General features: G+C 39.7%; 1 long non-coding RNA gene across 1 annotated transcript in view; it reads left to right on the plus strand.

The window, feature by feature from the left end:
• LOC309689602 overlaps nucleotides 1–13,307 on the plus strand; it is a 395,670-nt gene that overhangs the window by 266,814 nt on the left and 115,549 nt on the right. The gene's annotated exons all lie outside the window — the stretch shown is intronic.

Here is a 13,307-nt window from a genome sequence, read left to right on the forward strand (position 1 = left end):
GTGGGTTGAGCTAACCCTCTTCCCCACTGTTTGTATTTGGTCGTAGGAGCTGGAGTGGGCAAATTATTTACTTGGAGGTCTTTCTTTCTTTTACCTTTTTTATCAGACTCAACGCAAAGCCACACCGGTTACACAGCCTTTAGGGGTGGGGTGGGGTGTGGGGGGGAATTTCAATCCATAGCCATAATTGACTAACTAACTATATATATATAATGTTTAACCTGAGTAGCAAAAGACCGCAGGGGGTTGAAAACAATACCCCAGGAGTTAGCTGTGCTCGCGGACTCTTATCAAGCCTTGACCTCCCGGTCAGCTATTGCGCTGGGGGATAACAGAGCTCTCCGATGTTAAGGTTCAAAATTGAGGAAGGAGAGTACAAACCACCCTTGGTCCAGAAGGTCTTGGTCAAACAATGATTTTAATGACTACACACGTGTGGGAAGAACACTCTGTACGCCGACAGCAAGTGATCTCCGACTTAATCAAAGCATAAACAGATATTTTATAGCATCAGGGTTTGATTTACTGACGCCCCTTCATGCGTCACAGATACATTTTATACATAGATCAGATCAACACCACAATGACTTTTAACCCAGAAGATCATCTTCTATTTTCATGGCTGGTACTTTCCGTTCTTGTCTTAAAGTGAATTGTTCCTCTTTCTTGCCGAGACACGACTAATCTCTCCTCTAAATAAATCTAACTCATGTGTGTGTGTGTGTTGACCCCACATGCTCTTTGTGTCACCTCTTCACCTACTAACTGTCTGTGTCTCGTCCTCAAATGCTCTTTCTCAATTCACCTGTTGCACTTCTGACCTTTCACCAGGACAGAGGCTCACTGAGACTATGTGTATGTCTTCTACTAAATAAATGTTTTAACCAAGAACCTCTACTAAAACCTTAATATAAAATGACCTGATATATAAGTGTTTTGTAAGCATGTATTGCAATTCCTTCTATGGCTCCAAGTCACTTGCACAATAGATTGTCCGGACATCGCGCCGAACAAAGCTTCCAACCCCCAATTAATTGACCGAGCTCCAACTCTTTAATAAGCACAGATATGCATTGTGTATAAAATAGTCATAACTGCACCTGAAATACAAAATTAACATCATCATAAACATCTTAAGGCCATCTTAAAGCTATCTGTTACATTGTTAAAGCCTCGTCTTAGCCTGCTGCTCAAAATAACTTCCTGCTTCTGCAAACTCTCTGCAAGCCTGTTTCCTGTCAGCCTGTGACTTTTAGCCTTTCTGAAAGACACACACTGTTCAACCCCTGAATGCAATATCCATGCTGCAGATTATATTTATTATTTAACAATAGCAGTAAAATAATTTCCCTGCTCCACACCGAAAACGTGGAAGCACTTTTGCAAATATCTGATATTTTGATAAATTAAGTAGATATTTGAGCATTAAACGGCTACATTCTCGGCTGAAAATATCTTAAAATGTTATTTTGTGACCCAGAAAGGGTAGTCTGGGGAAAAGGAGGATCGCATTTGTCGGCCACGGTTGTCGGAGCCTGTGCGTACTTGTAAGCGCGGCAATGGCGGAGGAGCGGGGCTAAAAAACTTATTACTTTTTCTGGGTCACAAAATAAACTTTTAAGATATTTTCAGGTGAGAATGTAGCTGTGTAAACTATTTCATACTATTTCACGTGATTCAGTTTATTTTGAAAAGTCTGATCAGTATCTTGAGCTTTATTGTGAAAGGTTTATGTGGAAAATAAACAAGCGGACATGTGATGGTTTTACCGTCGTTGTCGCTAATGACAACGCATAAAAACAGGCGCTTGTCCGTTAGTGTGGTTGTATTAAATATAAGAGAAAGAGAGAACTTTAAGAAATTAATATAGCCACTACAGTGACCATCAAAACGATGAAAAAATATTGCTGTAAACAGTTTATTTTGCAACACCACGAAACAAACGATAGCGTAAAATGAAACGATAAGACGTTTTTATATTGTCATCCGATATATATCGTTATATGAACAGCCCTACCTCAGAGATGTTTTTACTGGCAGACTTCAGCGGAAAGCCAGTATTATCATCTCACAACAGACTGCAGTCTGAGGAGTATGTCAGCTGTAGATTCCTTTGAGTGATTTATAGTAAATATTGGTGACAAAAATTGGGTTTGAAGGCCTGATTTACTCCGTGAATCATACATTTAATTTATCACTATCTATAGTCAAAAGTTTCAAAAAAGCCTTCATGTAACAGACAGTTTTTTGAAAAAGACAAACTCAAAAAGAATACAGTCCAGTTATGTCTTTATTATCTTTGGCTAGATCAAAGATGAAAGCTAGATCACTCTGACTTGAAAATCTGTAACTTATCACTCCTTGTCAAAATATTCCCCTCTGAACTGCAGTGGGTTCTATCTGAGAGGATGTCGCCATTTGTCCACTGCATGAACTACATCTCCTTGGATGATGTCCACATATAATATCCAAGCACAGCATGCACACAAACCTCTCCAGTTGTCCAGATACCAAACATAATATGAAGATTACTTGGGGTCGGAACACCCTACCCTGTCTTAATTCTATGGCTTTTAGTTTACTTGTATTGCTATGTATCACTTTTATTTTATTTATCTCTTTAGTTTCAAATAGTTGTACAGCACTTTGTTTGAAAGCGCTTTATAAATAAAGTTATTATTATTATTATTATTATTACATGCTTTTGAATAGGTGGGGCAGTATTTGAAAACTAAAATATGCCGGTTTGTACACATACACGAGAGACACGAGAGTTCTTCCTTACTGATGTTTACTGTGCTTCTCTTAACGTACACAGGTACACCGTAGAACTGGTGAATACAAATGTACAAGAAAATTATATTTCAGCATTAAAACATATTACAATATAAAATTCACAAAATATAAACAAACATACCACTTTGGCCTGCAAGTAGACAAACCGGTGTAATTGGAACTTAGGGCTTATTTCTTCTTTCTTAGCTTGACTTTTACACGGCTAGACCGTCACCATGCGCAGCTTCTCTGACCTTACTTCCCAAAACAGGAAGTGACCTCTGCCCTTACCTTATACTTACAGAATTAACTGGTTACTTTCCATGTATCAAATTAACTGTACACCAATCCAGTAGGCAAAAAAGGAAAATGTTAACATGCTCAACACAAAAATAAAACATACAAAATAAAATGCGTTAGTTACATTATCATTACAAGAGCTCCACCTAGTGGTCAAATAATAACATTTCACCAACTGTTACATAAAATAAAGTGTCTTGTAGTGCTACTTTAGTTCATTTCTTTCTTTATGTGGAGGAGGATGGTCTCCTCTTTAGGTGCTGAAGTCAGCAGTGCGCTAGATGGCACCACCAGAGGCCTGAAGAGATAAAAGAAGTGGCAACACAAAAGGATGTTTTGACAAAGAGACGAGAGCAGAGCAAAGGAAGAATCTGGCCTAAAAGGTAAAGCAAGCACTGAATACAGCTGTAAACATATCTGTCAACTGTTTATTTCTTGAAAATGCAGAGCAATATGCTTTGTTTAGTTAAGCATTAGTTAAATGTGTTAAACAGTCAAATAAAAGTTCACTGTATTTACACTGCATGCATACGATTAGTGAGAAATAGTGAAGAAAGTAGGCTTTTAAATGACTTTAATAAACCTCATGTTCTGTTTTTATTAGGGCTGTCAAATGATTAAAATTTTTAATCAGATTAATCACAGCCTAAAAATTAATTAATCATGATTAATCGCAACTCGAAATATGACCAAAATGTGTGCAAACATACGGACAGATAGCGGATTTTTACACACTTGTTAGTGTTATTTAATGCTAAGACCACGCTGAGTGGCCTGCGTTCACTCAGCGTGGTCTGACGTAGGCTGGGTGTTGTGCTGGAAGCGAATTAATCACAGCCTAAAAATTGATTAATCGCAACTCGAAATATATGTGTATATGTGTATATATGTGTAAAAATCGGGACAGATAGTGGTTTTTAACACACTTGTTTGTTTTATTTATTATTAATTGTGAGTACAAGCAGTACAAGCAGAACAGGGCTTCAAATAATTGTGAGGGATTTTTACTGAATGTTTTCCACCCGTTTAAATCTAGCACATTGTTTTATCCATATACATCTTCAAGTTCACAGAACATAGGCCTAATTCAACAAGCAAAATAGAAAAAATCTCCAATCATCCTTTTGGGTAAGGTAGATTAGTGCAAAAAAATATGAACAACAGTGAAAAGTATTGTTTAAATCACATTCAACCATAGAACAAGCTCTAAACACACGGTCCTCTGGTCTACTCATCCTTCAGCCAGTTGCTGAGACAAACCAACTTGTCCACGTTCTCTGAGTGCAGAGCAGACCTCTTCTTGTTCACAATGTGCCCTGCTACAGAGAACAGCCTCTCACAGGGCACTGTGGAGGCAGGAGTGGCCAGGTATCTGCGAGCAAGGCGGGCCAGCTGGCTGTGGGCTCCTGCATGAGCTGCCCACCACTGTAAGGGCAGTGCAGGGCTCTGCTCTGTAGCGCTGTATGGCTCTGTCCTGCTGTACCTCCTCCTCTGACTCAGAGTCAGAGTCCATCTGCAGCAGGCTCAGCCTCTTCTTGGCTGGACCTTCTTCTGCAGTGTGTGATCTTCTAGGCGAGTCTTCATGCAGCATGCCTGCCAGTGTGGTCCACACTGCTTCTCTGTCAGTCTTGGGCACACTGCGTAGGTCTTTAAAACGTGGGTCCAGTGCAGTTGCGATCTGGAGCCATGCATAGTTGGTATGTTCCTGGCGGGAAGCAAGGTCTTCCTTAAACTTCTCTTTAAACCTCACCACATATGCAGGGTCCTCATCAGTTACTTCCATGACACGGCGCAGGTGGCAGAAGGCTGGTAGAACTACAGAGCAGGAGACGTAGGCCTCTCCTCCCAGCAGTTCAGTCACATATCTGCAGTGGAATACACACACACACACACACACACACACACACACACACACACACACACACACACACACACACACAGATAAGACAGCAAATTAAAAAAAGCTTTTTAATACTAGGTAATATTAATAAAATATTTGATTTCATTTATTTTTTAAATAAGACATTTTCATAATAACAAAACTGATTTAAGATGTATGTTTGATACATTTAATCTAAACCTACAATTATGGTCACAATGACAGGCTCACCTGCAGGGCTCTAGAAGTGTCTCCAGTCTCTGGAGTTTGTCCCACTCTGGAGGCGTCAGGAGGACAAGTTTATGCTTTTGTTTATCCAGAGTCGCGGTTACTGCAGTTTGGTTGCGGATCAAGCGCTTCACCATCTCCAGCGTGGAGTTCCAGCGCGTAGGCACGTCCTGGGCCAACGGCTCCTGCTTGCGCCCCAGTGACACCTGCTCTGCGTTCAGCTCTGCTGTGTTTGCTGGGCTGTGCTTAAAATGGCCAACAATTTTGCGGCATTTGGCCAGCGCAGTGACAAAGCCACTGTCTGCGAGACTCACTGTGACAAAGCCACTGTCTGCGAGACTCACTGTGATGCATCTCTGTAGAATGTGCGCGGTACACGGCATGTGATTGAATGGCATGATGCGAGCCGCGGTGATCATATTGCGCGCACTGTCCGTGCCTACTGTTGTCACCTTCTCCTCAATTCTCCACCTGCGAGCAACAGTCTGGAACTGCTCTGCACAAGCCTCCGCAAAGTGCCGCTCTTCCGTTTTCATTATAGTCAGCGCAAAGGATGTCAGACCCCAGGCTTCAGTGATTAAATGCGCATTAACTCCCAGGTAATTGTCATTAGTCAATGATGTCCAGTGGTCTCCTGTCAGAGCCACGCATTCTGTGTGAACTAGAGCCTCTTCTTTTTTCTTTTTCTCCGTTTCATACAGTTCGTGGATTCGAATTGTTATTGTGCTTCTCGCTGGGGGCTTGTAGGACGCGTCCTGAGATGCAACCTTTAAAACATCTGCAAAGCCCTTGTCCTCCACAATGCTTAGCGGTCTACAGTCCTTTGCTATCTATTTGGCTATATTGTCGGTCAGTTTGTCCAAAGAAGACTTACCGAGTGGCCTGCGTTCACTAAGAGTGGTCTGACGCAGGCCGGGTGAAGCTGCTGCCCCGACAAACGCGTGTTTGGCATTAAGGTGGTATTTTAAGGTCGAATTTGAACGGTGAAATTGAAACTCTTTACTACAGTGAGTGCAAATTACAACGCGTTTGTTTATTGTCCCATCTATGTTCTTCTTGTATTTAAATTCCCCATCCAGAAGGCCATCCTGTTCCTGCTTCTCCATTTTCAGTGGCGCGGTAAACAAATCAAGTGGAATTATGGGAGCGACTTATCTGCGTGTTGCGCTAAATAGTTAAATATTCTAACGTAATTAATTCCAAAATTTAATTATCGCAATTAACACGTTAATTTCGACAGCTATAGTTTTTATCCTAAATTAACTCCTAAAATTAATTTTACTAAAACATCACCTTGTTCCATCTTGACTTCTTTTCTTGAACATTTTCACATAGCCAAACTCTCATAATCTATCATTACTCTTCTTCGCTTCTTGTATTTGAAATGACAGTGGAAAAAAGTAGGAATGCTACAATAAGGGAGTAACAAGTCAGGCTTTTACAGGAAAAACAAATACTTATACTGTAAGTACTGCATAATTTCTTGTGTAAATGCTCTGTACTTTTTGAGATGTGGGCTGTATTATGTATCAACCTTCCTTAACTTGCTGGTATTTTGCAGAAAATGAGACCCTTGTTTTGAAGGTTATGTTTGAACAGTGATTGTAAAAAACATCGAGTTAAATTAGACTTGGCTCCATCATTATAAGGTGATGTAACCCAGCAAATTTACATGGTATTTATTTTTTCTTAAAAGTTGGTAAGGGAAAGGCAAGGCTTGCAAAATTTCAAAATCCCTGGTAGCCCTTCGGGCAGGGACTCTTCAGTTTTTGGTAGCCCAAAATAAATTTAAGTAGCCGGAATAAAAAAGAGCAATTTTTTGATTGATGTTTTGTTTCCTGCTTTGTTTCCTTTACAATATTATACATTAAAGTATAATATTGTAACGGAAACAAAACAATCAAAAAATTGTTGAAACACAAATTACAACATTGTATAAAAATTACAATCATCAACTCAAATACTTGGTTCTAATTGAACAGAAATTTCTATGAACTTATAAGAACTGTTGTCAGTGATTTACAGTTAACAAACAGTCAGGTGAATAATCAACACTGAGACACTTGTGTAGGTTAACGTGCTGCACGGGTGAAAAGCTCAGAGCGAATCACACCGAACTGCAGTATTCGTTTATTTTTATAGGTTACGTCGTCAATATGCAAATATAATCACATTTCCTGTTACACAGGTCCTGATGCTGTCTGTGTGTGTGTGTGTGTGTGTGTGTGTGTCACAAAGTATGTGTGTTGCAAGTCAATTTCTAAGGATAATATAATGCAAGTCAACTTCTGCGGATATGTATTTCTGTACTGGTCTCTTGTCAGTGTCACAGGGTCAGCTTCCTGTTTCAACAGAAAACTGTGTCTGGTGAAATATGTGTAACATAACTTTTGAAGCATAAGCAAGTAAAACAATAAAAACTCCCTAACAACTGTGTAGAACATGAATCAGTCTGTGTCAGATTCTGAATTTGAAATTTCCACTGAAGTCACGTGGAGGCAAGTGGAACCAAGATCGAGGCCATTTGCTTTTTGAAGTTTGCAAAGACTGCTAAATTTTGCCAGTGGTAGTTCACTCTTTGCAACATAGTGCGCTGTTCTAAACAGATTTTTCAGGTTTATTTTTAGTATGTTATTTGCAATTGGTGTTTGTTCTGGGAAAGATATTGCAGACTGAGCAATAATGCATTTCTTGCATTTCTCATGGGTTCTAATGGGGGCCTTTCTTAAAATTACTGGTCCCAGTAAGAAAGGCGCTTGTCGACTCAGAAATCGATTGAAAACCAACAACACACCTGGCAGAACATTATGTTATTTACACGAGTGCACATAAGTGGTCCGCATGTGCGCATTCGCTGTCAAAATAAAAGACGCGCACCAGATAAGAAGTTGCAACGCGCGTTTGTGTCCATATAAAAGTCACTGTTTTTGTCCGCTAGAGTGGGATTTTCACGACACATTCTGCACCACATCACTGTGCGCAGTGGCGTGTCTAGAAATTTTTTGTTGGGGGGGCCAGGTAGGGGCACAGATTTGGAGAAGGGTGGCAGATGTAATTGGCAGATAATGTTTAAAAAAAAATTCTACCAACCGTTAACCATAATTCAATAATCCTGTAAACCTAATAACTGAATGCGCTTTTAACTCTTATTAGAATGAGATTTTAACCACTACGGTGCAAAGTTTTTAGATACTGCGTTGATAAAGTACAAGAGATACAATCAGTGCTTTGTCAGTGTTTACTCAGCAGTCAAGGACAGCAATATTTGCATAGTATTTTTACTGACATATAGTGCACATATGTTTTGGGCAAAAACATTTTTAATATTAAAATATGAACATTTGTAACAAACAATTGACAAATTAGCCAGTTCCAATGTAAAACTTTATCTGCCTGTTAAAAAAAGAAGATAATCTTCTCACAAACTGGTGTTTGATTTTGAAACAGGAAAAAAGTGGAGAAACAACTGAAAAGACTAACATTTGAATGAAACCTGAAAGCAAGTAAATACTTTCTATGCTGGCTTATGGTCAACTTTGGTAATATTGATAAAGAACAACACTGGCTGATGATGAAATACAGTCAGCTGGCATGGTGACACTGCCAGTATTAACCTGCAGGGCTGGACTGGGACAGAAAATCGGGCATTTTGACTAGAGACCGGCCCACCAGGTATTAAAGCCATAAAGCCTTTGAATGAAAACAAATGCTGTTGTGACAGTGATGTACAGTCTTGTTGGTATATGTATGATTTCTATACATTTTACGTCAAATAAAAACTTTGGTTGTAAGATTTAGAGTTACCAGCTGTCAGCTGCTTAGAAAAGGATCCTGGTGTTATTTGTCTCTCAGAAACAGTTCATAACTTCCCTTCAACTCATTCATGTGAACTAAAAGGTAAACCTGTTTCTCCATCACCTGTTCAGCTCTGATGATTCAGTAAGGACATCTCCTGGTTTCATCTTCATGTTTCCCTCTCATCACATAACCAAACCGATATCATGACCAGCAGCTTTACAGCTGTGGCTCCAGCAAACATCAGCTGATACTAGAAATTAATATTAAATAAATTCTAACAACAGCTGATCAAGCTTAAACGTGCTGCTGTTGTTTAGAGCGACATCCGCTGGTTTCCTCTTTCTGGCGCAAAGTGGGCGATAAATAAACAAGAGAGAAAAGCCGATCAGCTGATCATTGATCAGTTTAATGATTGAAGTAGCAACAGGGGAGGGAGGGGGAGAGAATGAGAGAAGAAGAGGCAGCTGTGCAGCATAACGACAGAATAACTCCTTTGTGTCTTTTTTTCATTCTAGCTAAAGTCCGGGACAAACTGCGTCTCTTCTCAGCTCAATACGAAACGTGTAATATTTTCTCTGAATGAGGGACCATTCCATTTTTTAAGGAGCCGTTGGCAACTCTACTAACTAAACTTATGAATAAAATAAAGTTCACTATCAGTAACATCATAGCACCCACCCAGCTGTATAAAAACTCCGTCAAGCTGGCTAGAACGCAGCACGAGTTATTGCAACTGACGGTAAAAAGTCAGCACAACGAAAATAAACTCCACCTAAACTTGGTTTATATCTGACCCAGATAGACTGCAGGTCATAACTTCTTACCTGAAGTTCAGTTCACCTGACACTCGGACTGGCGGCTGCCTCGGGTCTCTCCTCCTGCCTCCCCTTCCCTCATCCACCTGCTGGCCTCTGTGGAAGCTCCGTCATAGCCACCACCAAACAACTGAGTTATTTTTACACATCGACCTGCATCTGGCCAATCCACCACCTCTCATTGTTCATGCCATTACAAAAAAAAAATAAAAAACAAGTCACCAGGCATATGCCCGGTATGCCTGATGGCCAGTCCAGCTATGTTAACCTGCAACCAAATCTGCAGCTCCATACAGCAATGTTACGACTTAGATTATATCTTATAACTCATAACTCTTATGTTAGCTGCCCTCAGTAGCATACTGTCTGAAATATTCGACGGCTGCAATAATTCTTCAAGTGTTATTTTTTCCTTGGGATTCTAATTTCACCGAAGTTTACTAAACTCAACAAACTTAATATTACTTACCGGGACATTTATTCTGTCCTCATTTTCTTTCACCGAAAAATTGTTTCCTGCTGTGCCATCTTTCGTGCTTGGCTCTCCTACCTTTCCTACCCAGATATCTCAGCTTCACCGTGAAAACATAATCAGACATTTGATATTTGATTGAATTTTATTGTTTTGCCTTTGGGGTGGCACCTGGGGTGGCCAGTCTGGTTGGGGGGGTGGCCTGTGCCCCCCCAGGCCACCCCGCTGGACACGCCACTGACTGTGCGTTCATCATTTGTTTGAAGCCAGCTCACCTCCTGCAACCTCTTTTCCGAGAATACGCGCTTCTTTTGTGGTTTGGACTCCTTCTGACATTTCTTTGGAGGTGGAGGAACACCAAAGTAATTACTTAAAGGAGCTTGCTTCTTCGACATCGTTAAGAGTTCTAAACAAATGTCTGTCCTCCTCCTGAAAATCTTATGCACACAAACACGCATTGCAACTTCTTATCTTGTGCGCGTTTTTTATTTTGACAGCGAATGCGCACCTGCGGACCACTTATGTGCAGCCCTGGTTATTTAGCTTGTCATATTGCAGTCACAGAAACCATAAAGCTGCACTTTCTTTTTGCCTTATAGTCTGATTTGTCATAACTTTTCTGTTTTGTGGTCACTTCTTCACCCTGACCTGTCTTATTTGGCTCAGCAGGACTAAAATATATATCCTGCTGCTTTTACACACGCACTCACATAACGCTCAGCGATTCTCTGCACGATCAACCTCTCACATGTTTAAGCTTTCTGCGGGAGATTTCACTTGTCATGTTTGTATAGTAAGCTAATGATTGATAAGACAATGTCGGAGGAATTGGTGCGCAAATTATCGTCACTCACAGATCAGTGCTGTCGCTCTCTATACACAGTTCGCGCGATTGCAAAGTGAAAGCAAAAAACAAGCGCAAATTCAAACGCGATCTCAATATGTCACATATTGACAGTGGCTCACCGATGCCAATGACATAATTACCCAGCTACATTTCTGAAAGAATGCAAAAGCATTGACATATATTTTTCCTTCCTATGATAACCCGACGGGCAGGGCAGAGATAGATTTTGGCAGCCCGACTGGAAAAATCGCTAGCCCCGGGACGTCGGGCTAGCGATTTTGCGAGCCCTTAAAGGAGTCCTTATCACATGCATATCAATGTAATGAATATTAAATAAAGATGTAAAAAGGCAAAAGTAATCCATTTTATAATATGGCCAATGCCATATTGAAAATACAACATATTTTTAGAGTAAGATAGGAAAATATTGTTTGTTTTTCTGCAAAATTACCATGAAATTAGAGAATACTTCAAATTACTTATGCACAACTTAAGTTTACTTACAGTATTATTATTTCCTTGTTCATGTAAAAACATAAACCCTTTATTCTGGTCTGCCTACGTTTAAGTATTTAAGTGCAATTACATTATAATTTTAAATGTAACACATTGGAATTTCATTTAATTACAGGAATTCCCCCCTTAGTTTCGAGCCGTATTATAAAGTGCTATCCATAAAACCCCTAATTACTGTATCAATCTTGTTTATTAACACGGGCTTCCTGCTTCAGTCTCTGTGCATGCTGATGTAAAACGGGGTGTTTGAGTAAGAAAAATGATCACGGCAAAACACAACACAGGTCCTGAGAGAAAGGCAGAAGACCAGTGCTTCAGAAACCAGTTAATCCTAGTATGAGATATGTTTTAAGTAGTCCAGAGTGTACTGTTGCAGTTATTGTTTCATCCCCAAAGTGTCAGCTGTTAAACTTTAAACTCGATCAATTTGAACACAAAGTTCTTAGAGGGCATTCAGGTGTGACACTCTTACAGAGAGCGCACAGAGATTTTAAAGTGGTTTTATTTATTTTTTTTATTTTTGGACAAATTAAAGTGAAATCATTCTCTGTATTGAATAGTCTTTACTACAGTGCTGTAACATATGCCAGATTTGACAGAACATTAAACCAAGCATAACAAACAAAAGTACATATACATGAATTTTCTGCATTTATTTCAGCAATTTATTGGCTTCTTTAGGTTCTATTACTTAAATACAGCTTAACAAACTGCATCTGAAAATTATCTTACCACAGCTCAGAATCTATATCGTAAGGATATCTCAATAAGACAGAGTGTGAACTTCCTGCTAGAGAAGTTTTCTTCACTAAGTTTAAGGACTGACTTAATCTGAGCACAGAATGTAAACAAACAAAGATGCTGGTATTCTACTTAACAGAGGTGTGGACTCGAGTCACATGACTTGGACTCGAGTCAGACTCGAGTCATTAATTTTATGACTTTAGACTTGACTTGAAAAAATGTTGTAAGACTTGTGACTTGACTTGGACTTTTACACCAATGACTTGGGACTTGAATTGGACTTGAACCGGTTTACTTGAAAAGACTTGATATTTTACCCCAAATATAAAATTTAACATGCATATTATATAGAGATTGAAAATGTGACGTCATTCACGGGTAGAACCGCAAAGGATTCTGGGAACTCGTGGCAAGCGGTACTAGCGCACGCAGGCTTTCAATTGAAATCAGTTATACAGCGATAAAAAGAAACACAAAAATGTCAAGAAGCCGTTGTATTATTAACTGCAATAGCCGGTCGCATGACAGCCACGGGAAGCCGACGGGTAAAGAGATCGGTTGTTATCGGATTACGTCGTTGAAGAGAAATTGTTCAAGCCATGTTTCCGAAGTAACAAAGACGCGACGGATGGCCTGGATCGCAGCCATTCAAAGATCAAATATAACGTCCCAGAACACTCCAGCTCACAGGTTAGTCTGCTCCAAGCATTTACACGAAGGTCAGTGTTTTTTAGTAGTTAATACGTCATTTTCATAACATAATTAGTGATATAGGTTACAAGCAAGTCTGGCGCTGAACAGAAATTGTCGCGCTATGCTCCTTTATTTATTGTGCATAAATAGTGAATTGTCCTGACACAATATTGCGTTTCGCTTCTGTTATTATGGTACATTGACAAAAACATATACTTTTATTCACAGGATAAAACAGTT

The sequence above is a fragment of the Aulonocara stuartgranti genome, assembly GCF_965226115.1.
Source record: "Aulonocara stuartgranti genome assembly, chromosome: 15".
NCBI lineage: Eukaryota > Metazoa > Chordata > Actinopteri > Cichliformes > Cichlidae > Aulonocara > Aulonocara stuartgranti.